The sequence below is a fragment of the Lissotriton vulgaris genome, chromosome 1_1 (assembly GCF_964263255.1).
Source record: "Lissotriton vulgaris chromosome 1_1, aLisVul1.2, whole genome shotgun sequence".
Lineage (NCBI taxonomy): Eukaryota > Metazoa > Chordata > Amphibia > Caudata > Salamandridae > Lissotriton > Lissotriton vulgaris.
In genome coordinates this window covers 1638773385-1638795993 of record NC_141685.1, presented here as the reverse complement: position 1 = coordinate 1638795993, position 22609 = coordinate 1638773385, and the positions used below count along the sequence as shown (strand labels likewise).

The window sequence follows — 22609 nt, the reverse complement described above, 5'->3', positions numbered from 1 at the left end:
AGAGAGAGTCTGTCAAAGAGAGAGAGAGGGAGTCAAAGAGAGTCAAAGAGAGAGTCTGTCAAAGAGAGAGAGTCTGTCAAAGAGAGAGTCTGTCAAAGAGAGAGAGAGTCTGTCAAAGAGCGAGAGAGTCTGTCGAAGAGGGAGAGTTTGTCAAAGAGTGAGAGTTTTTCAAAGGTGTAAGTATTGTGTGCAAGAGTTTTTGGTACATAGTGTGCGTGTAAAAGGGTGATTTTTTTTTTTTTATAAGCTTACCTCAGCAATAGTCCCAGAAATGCTCATTAATGAGCGTAGTGAAGCTGCTTTTACTGTTTTTATCGGTGATATTGGTGGAGCAGGGGGTTGTAGGATATATTGTGCCTCCTGTATTATTTCTTGAGGTATAGATAAGGGCATCATGCGTGATAGTTTCGTTTGTTTCGTGATGATAATCACATTGTTTTTGGCTAAGAAATTGCGAATCATAATAGCATTTCCTTCTTTAGTTTGCTGGTAAAATGGCTCATTGTAGCACGTTGCTTTAATGCAACTACTTTCATCAGCTAGAGCTAGATGATACATGACTTTGTGCTCTTGTTTAGCATTTGTATAGTTTGTTTTTGTCGAACATTTTATTACGTTGGCTCGGATTGTTTTTTGGTAAGGTTTGTTGTCTTCATGTTTCATTTTTTTGAGGTCTTCTATGGAAATCATCTGAAATGAGAGAAAATGTTAGTACACATTCTGAGCATAAATTTTTCCCCTTTTGCTATTACCTGTAATAAAATAGCATGTTAATGAAGTGGTTGCATTTTAAACTGCCACCCATAATGCTTTGTGATCACTATAATATGATTCTAATGTACCGTAGTGCATGATGTTGTCATTAGTATAGATGTGATCTAGTGTAGAATTGTAGTCTGTTGTGTATTGTTGTATTTTTTGCTGGCATTGAAATTGCTGCAGCATATATTCTAATAGCAAAGTTCTGTTTGGTGACATTTGTGTTAAATCTATATTGAAGTCTCCCATGATGACATATTTTGAATTTGGATACAAGTAAATTATGCTACTTAAAGCTTGTAATAATGTCTGCAAAAGTACATGTGGTGGTTTGTACAGTATAATAAATAAGTATTCTGAATCATTAAGATGCTGAGTGAAAATTAAAAAGTCAATTTCGTGTTGTGTTTGATATATTGGCGATAAAAGCATGTTTTTTTTGTAGTAAATGGCAATACCATGCTTAGTGTGCTGGTTGTGAAATTTATCAAATAATACTAGGTGATATTGTTCTATTAAGAACGTATTCTTATCTGCTTTTCTAGTTGTGTTGATTTCAGTAAGGCATATAATATCACTGTTCATGATATTTTTGTCTGATTTCATAGCAGTGTAATTTCTTTGCAAGGACCGTATGTTATGGACAATTATATTACACTGTTGTCTATAGCTATCTAATTGTGGTACTGATATTTGTAATAGCATGTGTGTTCTTAAACGTGTCATTTCTTCATGCACTTTTGGATGTACAGCTATTTTGTCTTGCTGAAAGTTTCTAATGTATATGTTGTCTAAAGATTTAGCTCTGCTTAAAGCTACATAATGTAGATGATGTACTTTACTGTTGTTAAAGTGAATGTAAATGGGCTCAATTGTTTCTCCTTGTGTTCTATGTATAGTTCTTGCAGATGATTGTCTCAATGGGAATTGTTTGCATATAATAGTTATAAATTTCTGTGTATATTGGAAATGCCGTGTAATAGCATGAATGGGTGTCCAATGAGGCAAAATATTACTGTGATATATGTGTTTGTTTTCTTGTCTTGTTAATTTGCCTACTGTTTCTTTATCAAAATTAATCCAAATTACATTTGGGCTGTTATTGATAGTTTCCACAAATTCTACTATACCTGTTGCACCATTTGTTAAACCATCATTGACATTTATATTGTTAGTTAAATCATATCTTAATTGCAATGCAATATGTAATATTGATGGCAGGCTCATTGTTTTAGTAGAATCTGTGGGCAACTGTTTGAGTATTTTTTTTTTTACTGCTTCACTTAAGTCTGCTGCAACTGTATCTATTGCTGTAGCTGTGTAAACTGGGTAATGGGTTATATGTTCTAATAAAACTGCATTATTTATGCTATTGACTTCATTGTTAGTTCCCATAATGTAAGGGATTGTTTTGCTAATGTTTTCAGGTGGCTCTATTTCTCGTGTTTTTATCTGTATAATATCCTCATTTGTTTGTTTCCCTTCTCTTAATCTGTTTAGTAGTTGAGCAAATGGCAAGTCATTTTGTTGTCTCATTATTTTAGTCAACTCAAATAACTTGAAATGTGTCTGCCATAAATTAGTACTTACTGGCCTATATGAATGTTTTGGGTTGTCAAATATGTATGGGTCAAAAACTGGCTTCAATTGGTAAAAGTCTCCAATTGCTAAAATAGATGTTCCGCCAAAAGGGAGATCAGACATTTTTATCTCTTGCAATCTATTATGTATAAAGTTGAATACATTAGCCCCTACCATTGATATTTCATCAATTATTAGCAATTTAAGATGCATTAGCTGACCTTGTAGTGTGCTTCTATTCTCATGAGTTAGCTGTCTATGAGTTAGTGTTTGTGAAATAGGTATTTTAAAAGTACTATGTAGTGTTTGTCCTTGAATGTTATGTGCTGCTTTGCCAGTTGGAGCTGTAAGCAATACATATATGTTATCTGGGTTTTCTCCTGCTTTTGTATTGTAATAACGTACTAATGTTTGGTAAAGTGCTGTTATAAGGAAACTTTTGCCTACTCCTGCACCACCTGTACAAAATGTGTAGCATGGTGTTTCTTTTGTTTTAACCCAATGCAAATGATGATATATAAAGTTAAGTTGTTCTTCTGTTAGATTTTGCATTATACTATCATATTGTTCTTTTGGCATTATGTTATTGCTTATTGATTCTTCTCTACTTGTACTTCTAATCCCTAAATCAAATGATAGGTCATACAATGGGTTTTCATTATTTTGCTCTTCATGGCATATGGTGTTATCTTCTTCTGTATCTATTGGTGGTAGCAATGTATCTAATATACTAGTTTCATTGCTATTAGTTGTTAGTTGTTTATTATGTTTATTATATTTATTATGGTTTGAATCAACTGCATTTTTAAGTTCTAGATAGCGTTCATAATAAGTTTCCTTGTTATTAATTATATTATGTTCATTTCGCCATGGGTAAAAAAGCATGAGCAATTCTCTATAGTAATTTTCTGAGTCATTTTTGATGTTAAATCTGCAATAGCGAATTACTCTTGCTTTTTTTCTTTTTATGCAGTTTGTTTCGTCTACTAAATTTATCTCAAGTTCTTCGTCATCTGAGCTATGAAAGTTATTTTCAATAAGGAAATTGTCATGGCCTGTTTCTTCTTTTCCTTTACATTTTTTCTTTTCATTATACATAGATGCATAGTCAGCTAATGTACATGTTTCTAATTTTACAGGGCGTTTACTATACCTGACTATAATATTATCATATTGTATTTTACAAGACTCATCTGGTAAAGAATTGATAGTTTCGATGTCTTTTAATAAGTATGTACGCTTTTCATTAGGACTTGTATTGATAAATACAAAAGATCTTGAACTTTTCCGTAAAGGAATTTGTAGTATTAGATATGCTGCTTCTTGTGCACTTATTTCTGTACAGTTTAAGAATTTGTTCCCTATATGCTTAAGTTGTTCTTTAATACTTGGATTGGCATGTACTTCTTTAGCAGCTTGGGCAATTAGTTTGCTCATTCCTCGCTGTGATTTACTAATGTATGAAACAATATACACAGCACATGCATATGCATCTAAGATGTATTGTATATCTATGTTTGCTTGCCATGCTTTCAAAATAGTTGGATTGTAGTTATTTATAAAGCATTCAGCTGGTGTCCTTTTCAAGAAAATAGTATTTTTTTGTATAATAGATTGTATACATAAAGTATATTGTTTTAGATCTATGTTCATTGAATGTAAAAACTGTTCAAAAGTATAATTTGAAAATTCTTGGCTATTTATAGTTAGATGTATTAGTTCAATTTGCTGTAAGAGCTCGTTATTTGTTTTGTCTAGCTCTATTGGTTCTAGTATAAAAGTTTCAGGCATTGGATATCTGGGATAATGATATTTGCATGTTCTTTTATGTTTGATACGGCAGTTTTTGGTATGGCCGTGTCTTTGTAGAGGTAGTAAAGACTCTATATCTGGTTCTTCTGTTTTTGCACATGTAACATACTTATTTATGAAAGTAGTGACTTCATTTCTATCAGAAGTTTCATATAGTGGAGCATTTTCTATCCATATTATAGCATGTATATGTGGTGATCCCCGTTGTTGGAATTCCACTCTATAAAAGTAATCAATAATTTTGCCAATTGGATTACTTTCATGCAATAAAACAGAATTAAATAATTTCCGAACTTGGAAGTCAAAATGTCTTGCACATGTAATGGGATTCTGCTGTATTAATTTGCATTTTGTTTCCCATGACATATTGTTAAATTCTTCTTTTGTGCATTCTGGTCTCTTTTCTGTACGTAATAATATGTTAATTAAGTGATACCATTTCGTTTCTGCAGCAGATAAAGTTAAAAAAAATGTTGGTAATCCTAATTGTCTAATCATAGCAAAGAGGTCTTTTTTGCATTGCTCCCAATATGGTGGTGAACTACGGATAGTTTTAAGTATTTTGTATCCTTCATTATACTGCAAAATTGTATCTAATTTATTCTTTATGTCTTTGGCAGTTATAATGTTTCCATTATTAAAGTATTTCCTAAGAGATATAAATATTTTGCTCTGTAATTGTTTAATGTGTAATGTTTTTAATTTAAAGAAAAGATTAGTAACACACTTTGCTACTCTTAGATCATTACTTCTTACTTCTGATTGACAGATTGTGCTGTAATGTATTGGGACATGCCTTTCTTCATTAGTCGGCCTTCGTTTTCCGCAAAATATAGTTGGGAATGCCAAATATTCAGAATCTTTGTCTTCATACAGGCCTCTTGGTGTGTTATATTCTGCAGGTGCTAAACTTAAAATATTATTTGTTTCTGTAGTAATAGTTTCATTATCTAACATAGTATCTAAATTTCCTGCTGGAATGTTGTCTGAGGAATCTGACGTATTACTTGTATCTGAAGTCTCATCACAAGAATGTATATCTTGTGTTGTATAATCCCAATCTTTATTAATAGTGATTCCATATTCTTGAAACAAAGTGCTTGTAGTGGCTAAATATAAAGCTGCACGTTTAACTTTGTTTGGTCTAACATTTTCATAATGGGTATAAGATTTATAACTTAATTTCCTTTTTAATTTTATTGGAATTGTCATGTTATCATTAATTTGCCTTGGTAAAACAGTTACTGTTGTCATAACGTCTGCAGGGACATTTACTACTGCACCTGATAGAGATTTTTGGAATCCACGTGGTAATGTTCTAATTTGTAAAAAAGGTATTCTTGGCGATACTAATCTTTCTTCTAAGTTATGCAACTGTAAGACTGCTGGGATATCAGGAAATGTCATCCCATTATATACTGAACATGGAGGTATTTTGTCTTTAGATATATATGTGTAACATGTTCTGCATATCTCATTTGTTCTGTATTTGCTAATATTACATTCTATGAATTTAGCTCTCTTACTAATACTGTGTGTATTTTGAAGACTTTGCTTATGCCATAGTTGATTGCAAATAGTGCAAGTGTACTCGGGTCCATATCGTATTTCTTCCTGAAATATCCTAATTATCTCATTTGTTGTTTGACCTGCTATATGTCTATGATTAGGTTCATTCTCTTTGTTTTGTGTCCGTTTTCTTTTTCTATTACTGTTTATTTCTAGAATTTCTATATTGGTTGGTTGAATTAGTGATTCAACATTAGCTGTTAATGTGTTTATTATCTCAGTATTGTTAAGAGCTATGTGTGAAGCTAAATAACTGTCTTCTGTTACATGCAGTCTATTGTCCTGACTATTGCTGTTTTGTGTGTTTATTATTGTATTTTCTACTTGTAAGTTATTCGAAGGAATTTCCCCTAATGCATTTATAGATATATGTGTCGTATGAACATATATGCTTTTTCTAGACTTTACATTTCCTTGTTTATGATTCCGTTGTGTTTGGTGTAATCCTTTTTTGCTAATTGTTGTTATGTTCACTGTAGTTAAATCTAAAGTAATACTCTCAGAATTAGTCATTTGTTCTCTATTGCCTAACTTTAGGATGTATTCTATAATAAGATTAATAGAGTCAATGTTGATAGCAATACATGTTCCATTAGGATGTTGTATTGCATTTTCATTTTGGCTATGTGAATCAAATAGAGAGTATGTATGTAGAGTTTTGAAGACTGAAATTATATATCTACCTATAGAGATCAATATACCAGTTTGTGAATTAATTGTAGAAGTTAGTGCAGATATAAATTTACTATGTAAAGTTTGTGCTGATTTTGTTAGTTCTTCGCTAAAGCATTTTTTGAGCTTTGTAGAATAGATTATGTCATTGCTAACTATGTAATTTGGTAACTTTAGAGGTTGCATACAATCTTGTTCATCGACAGAGTGCATTTCAGTGTACAAAGCATCTCCAAGATTCATAATACAGTGCAAGTCTACACTATCCCAAATATATGCTGGTTTACAGTAGTTCTTTAGAATAGCAAATATACTATTTTGAAGACAATGTGTATAGTGAATAGTTTTATCACTATGTGTATTTTTTTCCTGTGGATGTGTGTTATGTAAAAAGGGAATTTCTTGTGGTGTTTGTGTTAAAATATGTGAATCTATATTGGTATTATTTGTGCTACTTTCCTTGTTCTGCAATGTGCTATTGTGTATATTATCATGAAGTAAACTGTCATTACTTCCAGTAATAAGTTTATATGTATTATAGTAATCACTTGAATATGTGTTTGTATGTACATTACTTGTGTTTATTGTTTGTTGTACATTTATGTGTGTGTTATTAATTACATTAGTAGAATATGTGTTGGTATTTAAATTACTTGCTGGTATTGTTTGTTGTACATTTATGTGTGTGCTATTAATATGTTGTCTTTCTGTGTTGCTCTTAAGTGTTTTCTTAAGTATACTTGCATATGTGTCAGTAGGAGTAGTCTCTTCTGGTGTATTAGTATATTGTGTTGTGCTGATCTGCTTGCTGTTCTTTTTAGATTGATTATTAGGCCCTGTTGTAGTGAGAATTGCACAGGAATACGTACTAGTACTAGGAGTATTATCTAAAAATGCTAATGGCTGTTCCTTATTCCAAAAAGTATTTTTTTTAGATTGACATCTCTGAATGATTTTTTTGGCATTTTCTATACGCATTTCAAATGCTTGTGTGAAAAAATTTTCACTACCTTTAGTAGAATACACATAAAAATTTTTCGGTGCTACTGCATTCTTATTTTTTTCATGACGCACCATTGCTTTTTGAAGTGATTCTTTTGTAATCGTACTTATTTGTATTGGAGTTAATTCATACGGCACACAATTCAGGTTTGGTTTCTTAAGATAGTGTGCCAGATTAGTGATGTACTCTAGAAGTTTTTCAAATGTGAACTGTATAGTAATACATGTTCCATTTGGATGAGGCATTCCAGTCTTATCACGACTATGTGAGTCAAATACAAAGTACGAATCATTTTTCTTAAAAATGGAAATAACATAAATTTCCATGCAAAGTATAACACCGGAGTTGGAATTAAGTGCAGGTTTTAATATTTTGTTGAGATTTGGAAACGAAGGGTCACATTGTTGTAATATGTCTCCATAATAAGGTTCTTTAAGTTTAAGAGAATAGATAGTAGTATTGTGTTCAATAAAATTTGGTAACTCATCTGGATGCCTAAGTTGTTCGCTATTAAGTAAATGCATATCTATATATAAAGCATCACCTAATTTCATAATGTAATGCAAGTCTTCTTTAGTCCATGTATGTGCATCTTTGTAATAGTTGTGTATAATTGCAAAAGTACTATTTGGCAAGCATTGATAACCTCTAGAATTGCATATTGCATGTAAATTTGTCATGACCTTGATGATAATCTGCTGCTAGTATTTGCATCTTAGCTAATCTAATTTATGAAATAATTTGATATCGCTACAGTATTGCTAGATTTTTTTGTTATACGCGAGTCTATTTTCGTTCTCTTATTTAATCTCTATATATATATATATATATATATATATATATATATATCTATATATCTATTGCTAATTTATATTTTCTTTTGTAGTTAACTATAATGCAAGGCAATTAATTGAACACTATTTTTTTGCTTTGTATTTTAGGTAGCAGATTTAGATGTATTTTGTTTACAATTTTAGTGATGTACTAGCTATAAGTTATACTATTAGCATATATATATATATATATATATATATATATATTTGGATATATATATATTTGGATATATTTATATGTATATATATATAGTTATTTTACTGTTAAATATATTCCAAGTTACAGGTTGATAGCTTATTTAAAAAACATACTTCTAATTGTATATATTTCCAAACAATTAGCAATTGTCTTTATAAAAGAAATAATTTTCAATGTTAAGTATATAAATATATATATAATTTTTTTAATAACTAATTATATATCTGATTTTGTCTAGTTTTTTTTTCTCTAAATCCACTCTATTGTTGTTTTGGACTTGTTTTATAGTTGGAGCTGGTAGCAAAATAAAAAGCAATTACTTTTACTTTTTTGTTAACTATTTTTTTTTCTTAAGATTAATGTTACCTATGGAAATCTTTTATACTATCTTTTCGAATTCTAAGTATATACTATATATATATATATATATATATATATATATATATATATATATATATATATATATATATGGGTGTGTGTTGATATGTGTCTTGCTTTTTCCCTTGCTATTTCTATACTTACAAGTCAATACAGAAGCAAAATAGATACTTTTACCGTGATGATGTTTTCACTGATGTTGTGTCAAACAATTATGAACGTCTGATGTTATTCAATCAATTGGCAATCTAAGGAAGAATGAAACAAGCATTAATATTGAGTTGACATATTAATATAATAAAAGCGGCTCGATACTCAAGACTATGTGTAGAAGTTGTATGTGTAGTATGTGTGTGGACTGAGTGAAGCATATTAGTAGTCGTAAATCGAGTATTAGAAGTGTATGTAGTATAGAGTAACTAGTAATGTATAGTAGTAAGGAGGATAAAGTGAGCAAGATAGAGAGAGATGGAGGGCAGGAAGAAGAGATTTTAATAAAGAGGGGTTGTTAGGCAATATTGAGAGTAGTGGAAAGATGAAGAGAAAGATAAGGAAAAGAGAGAAGTCTGATAAGGAAGAGAGGATATAGAGGTGTAGAATGTAAGCTACAAAAAAATAGAAATGTAAATTACATGAAGTGATTTTTATGAGAAGTTGTAAAGAGTGTATTAGATGCATTGTTTGTAATTTTAAGCAAGTACAAAGGAATAGGAGAGGTAGTGAGATTAAGGAACACTTAATCCCTTGTTAAATCTAAATAAACAATAGAAGAGACGTTAAATACATCTGAATTTGCCACAGAGACTGAGTGATGCAACTGGGGAATTGCACACTCACTTTAGGTGGAAAAGAAAGCCCTCACACACCGACCTAGTCAGTGTCATGCTTCATCATTGGGCCCCACCAAAGAGGCCGAATGCCTCTTTGGTGTGCTACGACGCCAGAAGACTGCGGAGCAGGTTTTGTGAAAAAGGCATGTTGTGAGTTTTATAATTAAAACTGCCTAATGTGTAAGTAAAAATCTATAATTCTTGATGCTTAGTACACAAATGAAAGAGTTATGTGTCTGAATTTAATGCCCAAGGTAATGGATTTGTTAATTTAAAATACTAATTAGTCAGTCAACATGTTTCATGTTTTACAGTTGTTTACATTTACTTAGGCATTTATAATGACAGAATTATACCCCGGCGGTATGGACTCTCTAATCGCCCACCCTGACCTGGGGGCGTGAAAGTGAAAATATCAAAAAAATGATTTAGTGCATAAAAAAAAGGGGGAAGAGCAATTGCTCATTCCAAAAATACTCCTAATTGCGGAGTGTTTGTGCACCTGTAAAAGAAATAACAGACAAACATATAAAACTTTCACACAATTAGTTGTAAATATAAGTCATTGCGTTTGTCCAGGGTGTTCTATAGTTGTTGCATAGTGTTCCTAAATAAACACTATAGTTAACATCATCTATATAGCCTTATAGGGATGCTCACACTAACTTAGTAAAGTGAAGTGGAAAAATGTGTGTAAAGCACACAAAGTAGCTAGAAAGTGTTGATGAAGAGAGGAGACACATAAGAGATCAAGAGAGCTAGAAAGCAAGAAGAGAAGTAAGTGCAGAATGGAGTGAGAAGATAGCAAGTAAAAAAAGTGCAAGATAGAAAGTGAAGACAAGATGGAGACGTAGATAGAGAGTGAAGGCAGGAAGGAGAGAGGACATGAGAGAGAGAGAAAAAGGGAGGGTAGGATGTAGGGCATGAGCAAGAAGGAGGAATGGATGGAAGAAAGTGCAGGAGCAAGAGGGCCAGCTCAGTGGTGTAAAGACGTTCAGGTAAGCAATGTTGTGTTTTGTAAAGCTGATAATACTGTCACTTTGAATGCGCCGAATGTGACTAAATTTATTTTTCTTTTGTTGCAGTATTTGACAGCAGGGTTGGTCAAGTATTTCTTGTTGCCATTTTGTCTTGAGATCTTTGGCTCGCTGTCAGTGTCCATAGTAGGACCCCCATAGAGATAGATGTAGATGGAGGGCAGTAAAGAAGAGAGCAGTTGGAAGAGTGGGCAAGAGGAAGAGTGATAGCAAAGGGGAAACAAGAGGAAGAGTGATAGCAAAGGGGGAAAAAGCGGAGAGGGAGATAAAGAGAATAATGATAGATAAGGAAGGAGAGAAAGAGTGGATGCAGAGAGTGAGCAAGAGGAAAAAACAGATAAAAGATAGAAAAGAGAGAAAGTTAAAGGCAAAACAGGGAGAATGTGCAAGAGAGAAGAATAGTAGATAGGGAGGAAGAGAGGGAGGAAGAGAGAGGGAAGACGAAAAGTAAGTGTACAATTGTGATAGAAGATAGGAAACAAAGAGTGCAAGATAGTAACTATTTCCGGTCGGCATTTTGTCTTGGGATCCATGGCTCGCTGTCTCCATGGCACAAGGGATTTCAGGTATGCGTTTTAAATTGTAATGTAATTAGTATTTCTCTTACAGGTGTTTAACTATTTTGTTTATATTCTTATAATATGTTTTTTTTTTGGGCTGTTCTCTCTAGTGTTTCCGTGTTGGGTCTCCTCCTTGGCGTAACAACTTTCAGGTAAGCGATGTGTTTTGTAACAAATAAATGACTGTCTCTTTTGAATGACCGGTTTTTTTTTAAGTTTGAAAAGGATTTTTTGACTTCATTCTACCCTTACGTTTCTTTTTGTCTTTTTTTTCTCTTCCTCCCTATGTACTATTTTTCTCTTGCACTTGCTCCCTCTTTTATCCTTTTAACTTTCTCTTTTTTATCTGTTTTTTCTATTGCTCACTCTCTGCATACTCTCTCTCTTGCCTTATCTATCCTTATTCTTTATCTCCCTCTCCTTTTTGCTTTTTTTTCCCTTAGCCATCACTCTTCCTCTTGCCCCCTCTTCCAACTGCTCTCTTCTTACTGCCCTCCATCTACATCTCTCTCTATGGGGGTCCTTGCACCATGGAGACTGAGACAGTGAGCCAAAGAGTGCAAAATAGAAAGAGAATACAAGATGAGGACAGAGATGGAGAGTGAAGGCAGGAAGGAGATAAAACGCAGGAGTAAGAAGAAAGACAGAATGTTAAGTAAGAGTAAGAAGTAGGGCATGAGCAAGAGGGAGGGAGAGAGAGCAGATGGAAGAGGGTGCAGGAGAGAGGGATGGTAGAGAGAAAAGAAAGCATAAAGGAGATAGAGAGAAGAATGATAGATAGGGAGGAAGAGGATCACTGAGAGTATTAGAAAGAGAAAAAGAAAAGAAAAAGGAGAGTGCAGGACAGAGAAGCATGATAGATAGAAAAGGAGCTAGAAGAAAGGAGAGAGCAGATGTAATAGGGGGCAGGAAGAAGGAAGAGAGCATAAAGGAGAGATATATAGAGAAGAATGAATAAAGAAGTAATTAAAAAAAGGAAGAGAGAGTGCCAAGAAAGAACGGAGTATGCAGAGAGGAGGTGAAAAGAAGTTAGAGAAAGATAAGTAAGAAAGAGGAAGAGAGTGCCGGAGATAGAAGTATGATAGATAAGAAAGTAGAGAGGATGCAAGATAAATGGAGATCATGAGAGAGAACGTAAAAGGGGGAAAAGACTGCAGAATGGAGGCAGAGGTCCAAAAATATAAGGAGTGCAAGATGGAAAGGCAGAACAACATAGGGAAGTATATAGAGAGTGAAAGTCACAGAGTGCAAAAGGAAGAGCAAGAAAGAGAGAAAGCAGGAGTTAAAGGGAGGGTGTGCATGAGCAAGAAAGAATTAAGAAGGGAGCAGTTGGAAGAGGGGGCAAGAGGGAGAGTGATGGCAAAGGGAAAATAGCAGAAGGGAGATAAAAAAAGAATGATGATAGAGAGGGAGGAAGAAGGAAGGAGAGAGAGCAGATGGAATAGGGGTTAAGAGTAAGAAGAAAGAGAGCAAAAAGGAGAGAGAAAAGAGAAGAGAGTGCAGAATGGAGTCAGAGGGCAAGAAAGAGAAGGAGTGCAAGATGGAAATGTAGCACAATATGGGGAAGGAGATAGAAAGTTAAAGTAAGAGAGAGGGCAAAAGGGAGAGCAAGGGAGAGAGAGAAAAAGCATGATGTAAAGAGAGGGATGGAAGAAAGAAGGTGAGAGGGTAGATGAAGAAAAGCACAAGAGTGTGAATATAAGATGGAGTGGGCAAAATAAAGAGAAATAAAGAAGGAATACAAGATAGCGACATAGAGTGCCAAGAAAGAACGGAGTATGCAGAGAGGAGGTGAAAAGAAGTTAGAGAAAGATAAGTAAGAAAGAGGAAGAGAGTGCCGGAGATAGAAGTATGATAGATAAGAAAGTAGAGAGGATGCAAGATAAATGGAGATCATGAGAGAGAACGTAAAAGGGGGAAAAGACTGCAGAATGGAGGCAGAGGTCCAAAAATATAAGGAGTGCAAGATGGAAAGGCAGAACAACATAGGGAAGTATATAGAGAGTGAAAGTCAGAGTGCAAAAGGAAGAGCAAGAAAGAGAGAAAGCAGGAGTTAAAGGGAGGGTGTGCATGAGCAAGAAAGAATTAAGAAGGGAGCAGTTGGAAGAGGGGGCAAGAGGGAGAGTGATGGCAAAGGGAAAATAGCAGAAGGGAGATAAAAAAAGAATGATGATAGAGAGGGAGGAAGAAGGAAGGAGAGAGAGCAGATGGAATAGGGGTTAAGAGTAAGAAGAAAGAGAGCAAAAAGGGGAGAGAAAAGAGAAGAGAGTGCAGAATGGAGTCAGAGGGCAAGAAAGAGAAGGAGTGCAAGATGGAAATGTAGCACAATATGGGGAAGGAGATAGAAAGTTAAAGTAAGAGAGAGGGCAAAAGGGAGAGCAAGGGAGAGAGAGAAAAAGCATGATGTAAAGAGAGGGATGGAAGAAAGAAGGTGAGAGGGTAGATGAAGAAAAGCACAAGAGTGTGAATATAAGATGGAGTGGGCAAAATAAAGAGAAATAAAGAAGGAATACAAGATAGCGACATAAGGAGCAGAGAAAGAAAGGAGAGAGATGGAAAGGGTATGCAAGAAGAAGAGAGGGTCAAAAGGTAAGAGAGCAACAGGGAGAGAGATAAAGATCGAAGGAATAGGAAGAGAGGGCAGGAGAGATAAGCATGATAGAAAAGGATGGAGAGAGCAAGCAGAAAGGAGAAAGGACGCAGGGCGCAAAGGGAGCAGCTTTTTTGCGCAGGCCAAACCCTAATGAGAACTGTAGTGTGAGTTTGGGTCGGCCCTCGTCATTCATTGTCTGGCTCCATAAATTGAGCCTAGCCATTGGACGAGGGGCCTGTCCGTCAATTTAAAGCAGACTCAGGGGCGTTCAAGATTCTTTGGCTTTTGCCGACAAAACGACGCCGGGAACGCCCCCGATTCTAGCCCGGCATTGCCGGGACCTGCCTTTGATGACGTATCAGGTTTCTTTGTCTGTGGCGGAACAAATTGCAGGTAAGCGATGATGTCTTTTGTAATATAAATGACTGTATTTTTTGAATGCCCCATCCGAAATGTTTAATCACGTATTTTTTTTTGTTCTCTGCAGGTATTTTGCGACAGCACGGTGGGGGTAACAATTTCCGGTCTGTATCCTTGGCTCGCTGTCTGTCTCCGTCTCCATGGTACAAGGGATTTCTTGCAGGTAAGAGATGGTATCTTTTAAGGACAGAGATGGAGAGTGAAGGCAGGAAGGAGATAATACGCAGGAGTAAGAAGAAAGGCAGAAGGTAAAGGAAGAGTAAGAAGTAGGGCATGAGCAAGGAGGGAGGGAGAGAGAGCAGATGGAAGAGGGTGCAGGAGAGAGGTATGGTAGAGAGAAAAGAAAGCATAAAAGAGATAGAGAGAAGAATGAAAGATAGGGAGGAAGAGGAACACGGAGAGTATTAGAAAAGAAGGAGAGTGCAGGACAGAGAAGCATGATAGATAGAAAAGGAGCAAGAAGAAAGGAGAGAGCAGATGGAATAGGGGGCAGGAAGAAGAAGGAAGAGAGCAGAAAGGAGAGATATATAGAGAAGAAAGAATAAAGAAGTAATTTAAAAAAAGAAGAGAGAGTGCAAAAAAAGAACGGAGTACGCAGAGAGGAGGTAAAAAGAAGATAGAGAAAGAGGAAGAGGGTGCAGGAGATAGAAGTATGATCGATAAGGAAGTAAAGAGGACGCAAGATAATGTAGATCATGAGAGAGAACGTAGAAAGGGGAAAAGACTGCAGAATGGAGGCATAGGGCAAAAAATAGAAGGAGTGCAAGATGGAAAGCCAGAACAAGATAGGGAAGGAGATAGAAAGTGAAAGTCACAGAGTGCAAAAGGAAGAGCAAGGAAGAGAGAAAGCAGGAGTTAAAGGGAGGGTGTGCATGAGCAAGAAAGAATTAAGAAGGGAGCAGTTGGAAGAGGGGCAAGAGGGAGAGTGATGGCAAAGGGAAAATAGCAGAAGGGAGATACAAAAATAATCATGATAGAGAGGGAGGAAGAAGGAAGGAGAGAGAGGAGATGGAATAGGGTGCAGGAGAGAGAAAAAAGAGCAAAAAGGAGAGAGAAGAGAGTGCAGAATGGAGTCAGAGGACAAGAAAGAGAAGGAGTGCAAGATGGAAATGGAGAACAACATAGGGAAGGAGATAGAAAGTGAAAGTAAAAGAGAGGGCAAAAGGGAGAGCAAAGGAGAGAGAAAATGCATGAGGTAAAGAGAGGGTGGGAAGGAGGGCATGAGCAAGAAATAAGTAAGAATGGAGCAGTTGGAAGAGGGTGCAAGAGGGAGATTGATGACAAAGAGAAAAGAGCAGAAAGGAGGGAGATAAAAAGAGAAGCATAATTGAGTGGGAGCAAGAAGGAAAGAGAGACCAGTTGAAATAGGGGGTAGTAGGGAGAAGGAGAGAGCAGAAAGGAGAGATATATATAGGAGAGCAATAAAGAGAGCAGGAGGGAACAGATTGTGATGGAAGAAAGAAGGTGAGTATAGATGAAAAAAAACACAAGATTGTGAATGTAAGATGGAGTGGGCAAAATAAAGAGAAATAAAGAAGGAATACAAGATAGCAACATAAGGAGGAGAGAAAGAAAGGAGAGAGATAAAAAGAGTATGCAAGAAGAAGAGAGGGGCAAAAGGTAAGAGCATGCGGGAGAGAGATAAAGATAGGAATAGGAAAAGAGATGGCAGGAGAGATAAGCATGATAGAAAAGGGAGAGAGGAAGCAGAAAGGAGAAAGGACGCAGGAAATAGAGAGATAAAGAATGAATTCAAGAGACAGCTACATTTAGGAAGTAGAGAAAGAAAGGAGAGAGATGGAAAGGGTATGCAAGAAGAAGAGGGGCAAAAGGTAAGAGAGCAAGAGGGAGAGAGATAAAGATAGAAGGAATAGGAAAAGAGAGGGAAGGAGAGATAAGCATAATAGATAAGTAGGGAGAGAGCAAGCATAAGTAGAGAGAGCAAGCTGAGACGCAAGCTAGAAAGAGCATCAGAGGAAGGTAAGGAGGAGTAAAAGTGAGAGCAGAATAGAGTGAGTAAAAGAAAGTGCATGATAGAAAGAAAGAAAAGAGGGGAATACAGGAGAGAGTGTAGAAGAGAAAGGATGCAAAAGAGGGAGAGGAAAAAAAAGAAGGAAAGTAGGAGAAAGTGAGGAAAGAATAGAGCAGGAGTAAATAAAATAGAAAGACTGCTGGCAAAATCATGAAGGAGATGCAGAGTAAATGCAAGAGAGAGGAAAGGCAAGAATGCAAAATTGAAAGGGAAGGCAAGAGAAGGATATGTATATATGTTGCATGTGCTGTCTCAGTATCTAATCATTTGCTCATCTCCAAACTAAATCAAATGTTGTTTATGAGGCAAACTTTTGTGTATATCCAGCAAAGAATGCCCAGTACAGACAGAAAGAACAAAGTCTTAGTTATAAGTTTTCCTTTACCTTTGACCTCTCTCCTGATTACGACCTCACCAGTGCTGCTTTAATCTCCAAACTAAATTAAATGTTGTTTATGAGGCAAACTTTTGTGTATAACTATCTAGCAAAGAATGCCCAGTACAGACAGGAAGTACTACCCAAAAATGCCTAAAGTAAAATAAGTTTTAAGTATGAACGTACCGTGTTGAATGAACGAATTTGAAAGATGTGTCCTCGATGGGGCAGTTGCACCAAATGGCAAATTTTTTGTCCTGTAAAAGTAAAATATACTGTTAGCAAAAGTTTGAAAAGAGTGAGGACATTTGTGTGAAGTATATTAGAAGTTGTAAATAGAGAATTAGAAGCACTATGTATTATAGAGTAACTAGTATAGTAGTAAAGACTATAAAGTAGCAAGGTGGAAAGAGATAGAGGTCAGGAAGAAGAGAGAGATGGATAGAAAGAGGGGAGGATAGGCAAAAAGAAAAGGAGTGAAAATAAAAAAGGAGAAGGATGATGAACAGTGCAAGTTAAAAAGAAGCTTGATATGGAGAGAACGCAAAGAAGTGAAAAGACGACAAAGATAAAGACAAAAATAAAGAAGTAAGAGAGTGCAGGAAATCGAAGTATGATAGATAAAGAGTGAAGCATAATAGAGAGGGAGCAAGAAGGAAGGAGAGAGCAGCTGGTAATTGAAAAAAAAGGAATAGAGAGTGCAAGAGAGAACGGGAGGAACTTGTTTTTGACAAAAGAATGTGAAAAAGGGTATATAAAGAAGAAAAGCACAAGAGTGTGAAAGTAAGATGGGTAGAGTGTGCAAAATTGAGAGAAATAAAGAAGGAATACAAAAGAGCGAGATATAAGGAGGAGAGAAAGAAGCAGTGGTGGAAAGTGTCTGAAAGAAGAGAGGGGCAAAAGGTTAAGATATCAAGAGAGTGAGAGAAATAAAGATAGAAGGAATAGGAAAAGAGAAGGTAAAAGAGATAAGCATAATAGATAAGTCGGCAGATAGCAAGCAGAAGGGGGAGGACGCAAAAAATAGAGAGCAGGAGAGAGAAGAAAAGGATGGGTAAAAGTGAGAGCTGAATAGAGAGGGAGTAAAAGAAAGTGTGCATGATAGAAGGAAAGAAGATTAAAACAGGAGAGAGAAGGTATAAGAGAGGGCATGAAAAAAAGTGAGAGAAGAGAAGAAGAAAGAAAGTAGGTGTAATAGTGAGGGAAGAATGTGCAAAATTGAGAGAAATAAAGAAGGAATACAAAAGAGCGAGATATAAGGAGAGAAAGAAGGAGTGGTGGAAAGTGTCTGGAAGAAGAGAGGGGCAAAAGGTTAAGATATCAAGAGAGTGAGAGAAATAAAGATAGAAGGAATAGGAAAAGAGAAGGTAAAAGAGATAAGCATAATAGATAAGTCGGGAGATAGCAAGCAGAAGGGGGAGGACGCAAAAAATAGAGAGCAGGAGAGAGAAGAAAAGGATGGGTAAAAGTGAGAGCTGAATAGAGATGGAGTAAAAGAAAGTGTGCATGATAGAAGGAAAGAAGATTAAAACAGGAGAGAGAAGGTATAAGAGAGGGCATGAAAAAAAGAGGGAGAAGAGAAGAAGAAAGAAAGTAGGTGTAATAGTGAGGGAAGAATAGAGCAGGAGTAAATAAAAGAGAAAGACTGATGGCAAAATGTGAAAGGAGATGCAGAGTAAATGCAAAAGAGATAAAGGCAAAAATGCAAAATTGAAATGGAAGTCAAGAGAGTGAAATGTATGTATGTTGCATGTGCTAGCTTAGTATGTAAGCATTTGCTGCCGGGACCTGTAAAGAAGGTGGGGATGAATATATAGGGTGAGGGCAGAAGAGTGAGGATGCAGGAAAGAGAAGGAGAGCAAAAGAAAGAGAAAGTCGGAGAAAAGGAGAGAAGAATAATGCGAGAGTGAAAGAAAGGACATTGAATGTAAAATTGTGAAGGAGATGCAGAGTAAATGCAGAAGAGAGACATAAGGAAAGGCAAGAAAGAAATTGAAAGGGAAGGCAGGAAATAAAGAGATCTATGTATATTGCGTGTGGTAAATGAGTCAAAGCATTCCCTACAGGGACCTGTAAAAAAAGTGTTTGTTATAAGTTTTCCTTCTCTGTTGACTACAACTTTACCAGTGGCGCTCTTGTACAAAAGCATAAGATGTGCTTTATGAGCGAAATTTTGTGTATAAGTATACAGCAAAGAATGCTCAGTACAAACAGCAATTATTAAAAAAAGAAATGTATTAAGTAAAATAAATAAAGTATTAACATACCGTGTTTATATAACGAATTTCAAATTGTGTAGTCGATGGGTCAGTTGCAACAAACGTGTACTTTTTTACCCTACAAAACAAAAATAGCATTAGCAAAATATTATGAGTGCAGGCAAAAAAAGCAGTGATTTTCTCATGCAAACTGTGCAAATTGAATCTTAGCTAAAGCTTTGCGTATTAGCGATTAATGCGTTCTAATGTAATAGTATGGCAATTATTTGCGTCACGTTACTGGTTTGTATGTGCCTTTAAAAATATAGAAATCCGCGCATGCACGTAGTGAAAATAAAAGAAGGAATGTTGTCAGTGTTTTATTTAATTTCTCGCATCGTGCAAAGCAGTTTGTGAACTAAAGTTGTAACTGAACATATATATATATATATATATATATATATATATATATATATATATATATATGTGTGTGTGAAAGATTAGTCTTACCTAAATCCCAGAAATGGATTAACAAAAAACATGGTGAAATTGGCCAAATGTATATACAACACAATTGAATTGTAAAGTGATACGTATTCTTACTGCAAATTAGTTTCACAGAAAGGCATACTTACATGCGCAAACATTTTCATCCTAAATGCACAGTTTGCAAACATTTATATCGTAAATGTACCTATTGGCGATGTATGAAAAAGAACTCAAAGGCATTAAACAAAAACATGGGCAAATTGGGCAAATGTATATGCAAGACAATGTAAATCTAAAATGATACGTATTATTACTGATTTGTTTGCGCGTATAAAAACTGAAAAATGTGCTCGTAATACCGCTGCTCAAAAGAACAGATTACTTTCACAGAAAGGCCTGAACTTACATGCGCAAACATTTTCATCCTAAATGCAGTTTGCCCATGTATAACTTTGCACTGAATGTCGTCGTGTCTCACCTTATCCTAACTGTTCTTTATGCTCTCAGTAAATGTAACGGGCCTTCATGCTATGACTAAATCTAGTGTTGCGACAAACACATGCTTGTGCCCATCTAACTCTCAGCCCTACGATTTGAGCATATGAAATAAAATCTGGCATCGCACAAACAAGGCACCCAAAATGTACATAATGACGAATTGCATTAAAGAGCAAGGCCTTACAAAGTAAGCATGTGTTCGAATTTTCAAAGGCCATCAATAAAGTAGACATGCGCAAACATTTAAATCGTAAATCTACCTACATTTTTCTCCTAAATGCAGTTTTCCGATGTATAACTTTGCACTGAAACTCGTCGGTCTCACCTTATCCTAACTGTTCTTTATGCTCTCAGTATAAAATCTGGGACAAATGACTTTCACAGAAAGGGCGAAACTTACATGCGCAAACATTTTCCTCCTAAATGCAGTTTGCCGATGTATAACTTTGCACTGAAAGTCGTCGTGTCTCACCTTATCCTAACTGTTCTTTATGCTCTCAGTAAATGTAACGGGCCTTCATGCTCTGACTAAATCTAGTGTTGCGACAAACACATGCTTGTGCTCATCTAACTCTCAGCCCTACGATTTGAGCATATGAACTAAAAAAAGGGGACAAATTACTTCCACAGAAAGGGCTAAACTTACATGCGCAAACATTTTCCTCCTAAATGCAGTTTGCCGATGTATAAGTTAGCCCTGAAAGTCGTCGTGTCTCACCTTATCCTAACTGTTCTTTATGCTCTCAGTAAATGTAACGGGCCTTCATGCAATGACTAAATCGAGTGTTGCGACAAACACATGCTTGTGCCCATCTAACTCTCAGCCCTACGATTTGAGCATATGAAATAAAATCTGGCATCGCACAAACAAGGCACCCAAAATGTACATAATGACGAATTGCATTAAAGAGCAAGGCCTTACAAAGTAAGCATGTGTTCGAATTTTCAAAGGCCATCAATAAAGTAGACAAGCGCAAACATTTAAATCGTAAATCTACCTACATTTTTCTCCTAAATGCAGTTTTCCGATGTATAACTTTGCACTGAAACTCGTCGGTCTCACCTTATCCTAACTGTTCTTTATGCTCTCAGTATAAAATCTGGGACAAATGACTTTCACAGAAAGGGCGAAACTTACATGCGCAAACATTTTCCTCCTAAATGCAGTTTGCCGATGTATAACTTTGCACTGAAAGTCGTCGTGTCTCACCTTATCCTAACTGTTCTTTATGCTCTCAGTAAATGTAACGGGCCTTCATGCTCTGACTAAATCTAGTGTTGCGACAAACACATGCTTGTGCTAATCTAACTCTCAGCCCTACGATTTGAGCATATGAACTCAAAAAGGGGACAAATTACTTCCACAGAAAGGGCTAAACTTACATGCGCAAACATTTTCCTCCTAAATGCAGTTTGCCGATGTATAAGTTAGCCCTGAAAGTCGTCGTGTCTCACCTTATCCTAACTGTTCTTTATGCTCTCAGTAAATGTAACGGGCCTTCATGCTGTGACTAAATCGAGTGTTGCGACAAACACATGCTTGTGCCCATCTAACTCTCAGCCCTACGATTTGAGCATATGAAATAAAATCTGGCATCGCACAAACAAGGCATCCCAAATGTACATAATGACGAATTGCATTAAACAGCAAGGCCTTACAAAGTAAGCATGTGTTCGAATTTTCAAAGGCCATCAATAAAGTAGACATGCGCAAACATTTATATCGTAAATTTACCTACATTTTCCTCCTACATGCACAGTTTGCCGATGTATAACTTTGCACTGAAAGTCGTCGGTCTCACCTTATCCTAACTGTTCTTTATGCTCTCAGTAAATGTAACAGGCCTTCATGCTTTGACTAAATCTAGTGTTGCGACAAATACATGCTTGTGGTCAGCTAAGTCAGCCCCACGATTTCGGCATATGAAATAAAATGTGGCATCGCACAAACAAGGCATCCAAAATGTACATAATGGCGAATTTGAATAAACAGAGGTCCTTACAATGTAAGCATTTGTTTGAATTTGAAAAGTTCATGAATAAAGGAGACATGCGACAACATTTATATCGTAAATGTACCTATTGGCAATGTACCAAAAAGAACTCAAACGCATTAAACAAAAACATGGTGAAATTGGACAAACGTATAGGCAACAAAATTTTATTCTAAAGTGATTCATATTATTACTGCTTTGTTTGCGCGTGTAAAACTGAAAATTGTGGTCGTAATACCGCAGCTCAAAAGGACAAATTACTTTCACAGACAGGAAGGAACTTACAGTTTATGTCGAAAGGCTCCAGTCCGCTGTCTCGAAGTATACCTCCTGAGATCGGTCGAGAAATCGAGAGGGTCCAGTCCACTGTCACGAAGTATACCTTCTGAGCTCGCTCGAAGAAATGTTTCTTTCCGTGGCTGTAGTCCTTTACATACTGTGGAAGACAAAAAAAAACGCAGTTAGTTCATTAAATAACAAAAGACTTGCAAAGTTTGTTGTTAAGAACATGTAGGTGAGATGTTGTTTAGGATGTTGCTGTCTCGACATATGTAAATTGCCGATAGGAGGCTGTCTGGCCGAATGAAAAGGTCGTGGATGCTGTGACTCGTTAGAGTACTTAGTGGCTATGTGCGACTTTTGCCGATCTTGAATATCAAAGCTTAGTGGTAGACGAGTTGGCGCCAGGCTGCCTGCAAATACAAAAAGAAGTGCTGGTGAATATCATTTTGTTAAAGTAGAAAAACACGATAGCTCTTTGCAATAATTCCCTACAC

At 35.9% G+C, this 22609-nt stretch overlaps 1 long non-coding RNA gene across 1 annotated transcript; it reads right to left on the bottom strand.

The window, feature by feature from the left end:
* Nucleotides 1–257: 257 nt before the first annotated feature.
* On the bottom strand, nt 258–22165 carry LOC147750971 (uncharacterized). The gene is made up of 5 exons (XR_015299905.1): nt 22119–22165; nt 18922–18991; nt 16841–16911; nt 8984–9054; nt 258–690 (listed from the first exon to the last, which is right to left on the bottom strand). It is a non-coding gene; the product is annotated as an uncharacterized LOC147750971 (long non-coding RNA).
* Nucleotides 22166–22609: the final 444 nt, after the last annotated feature.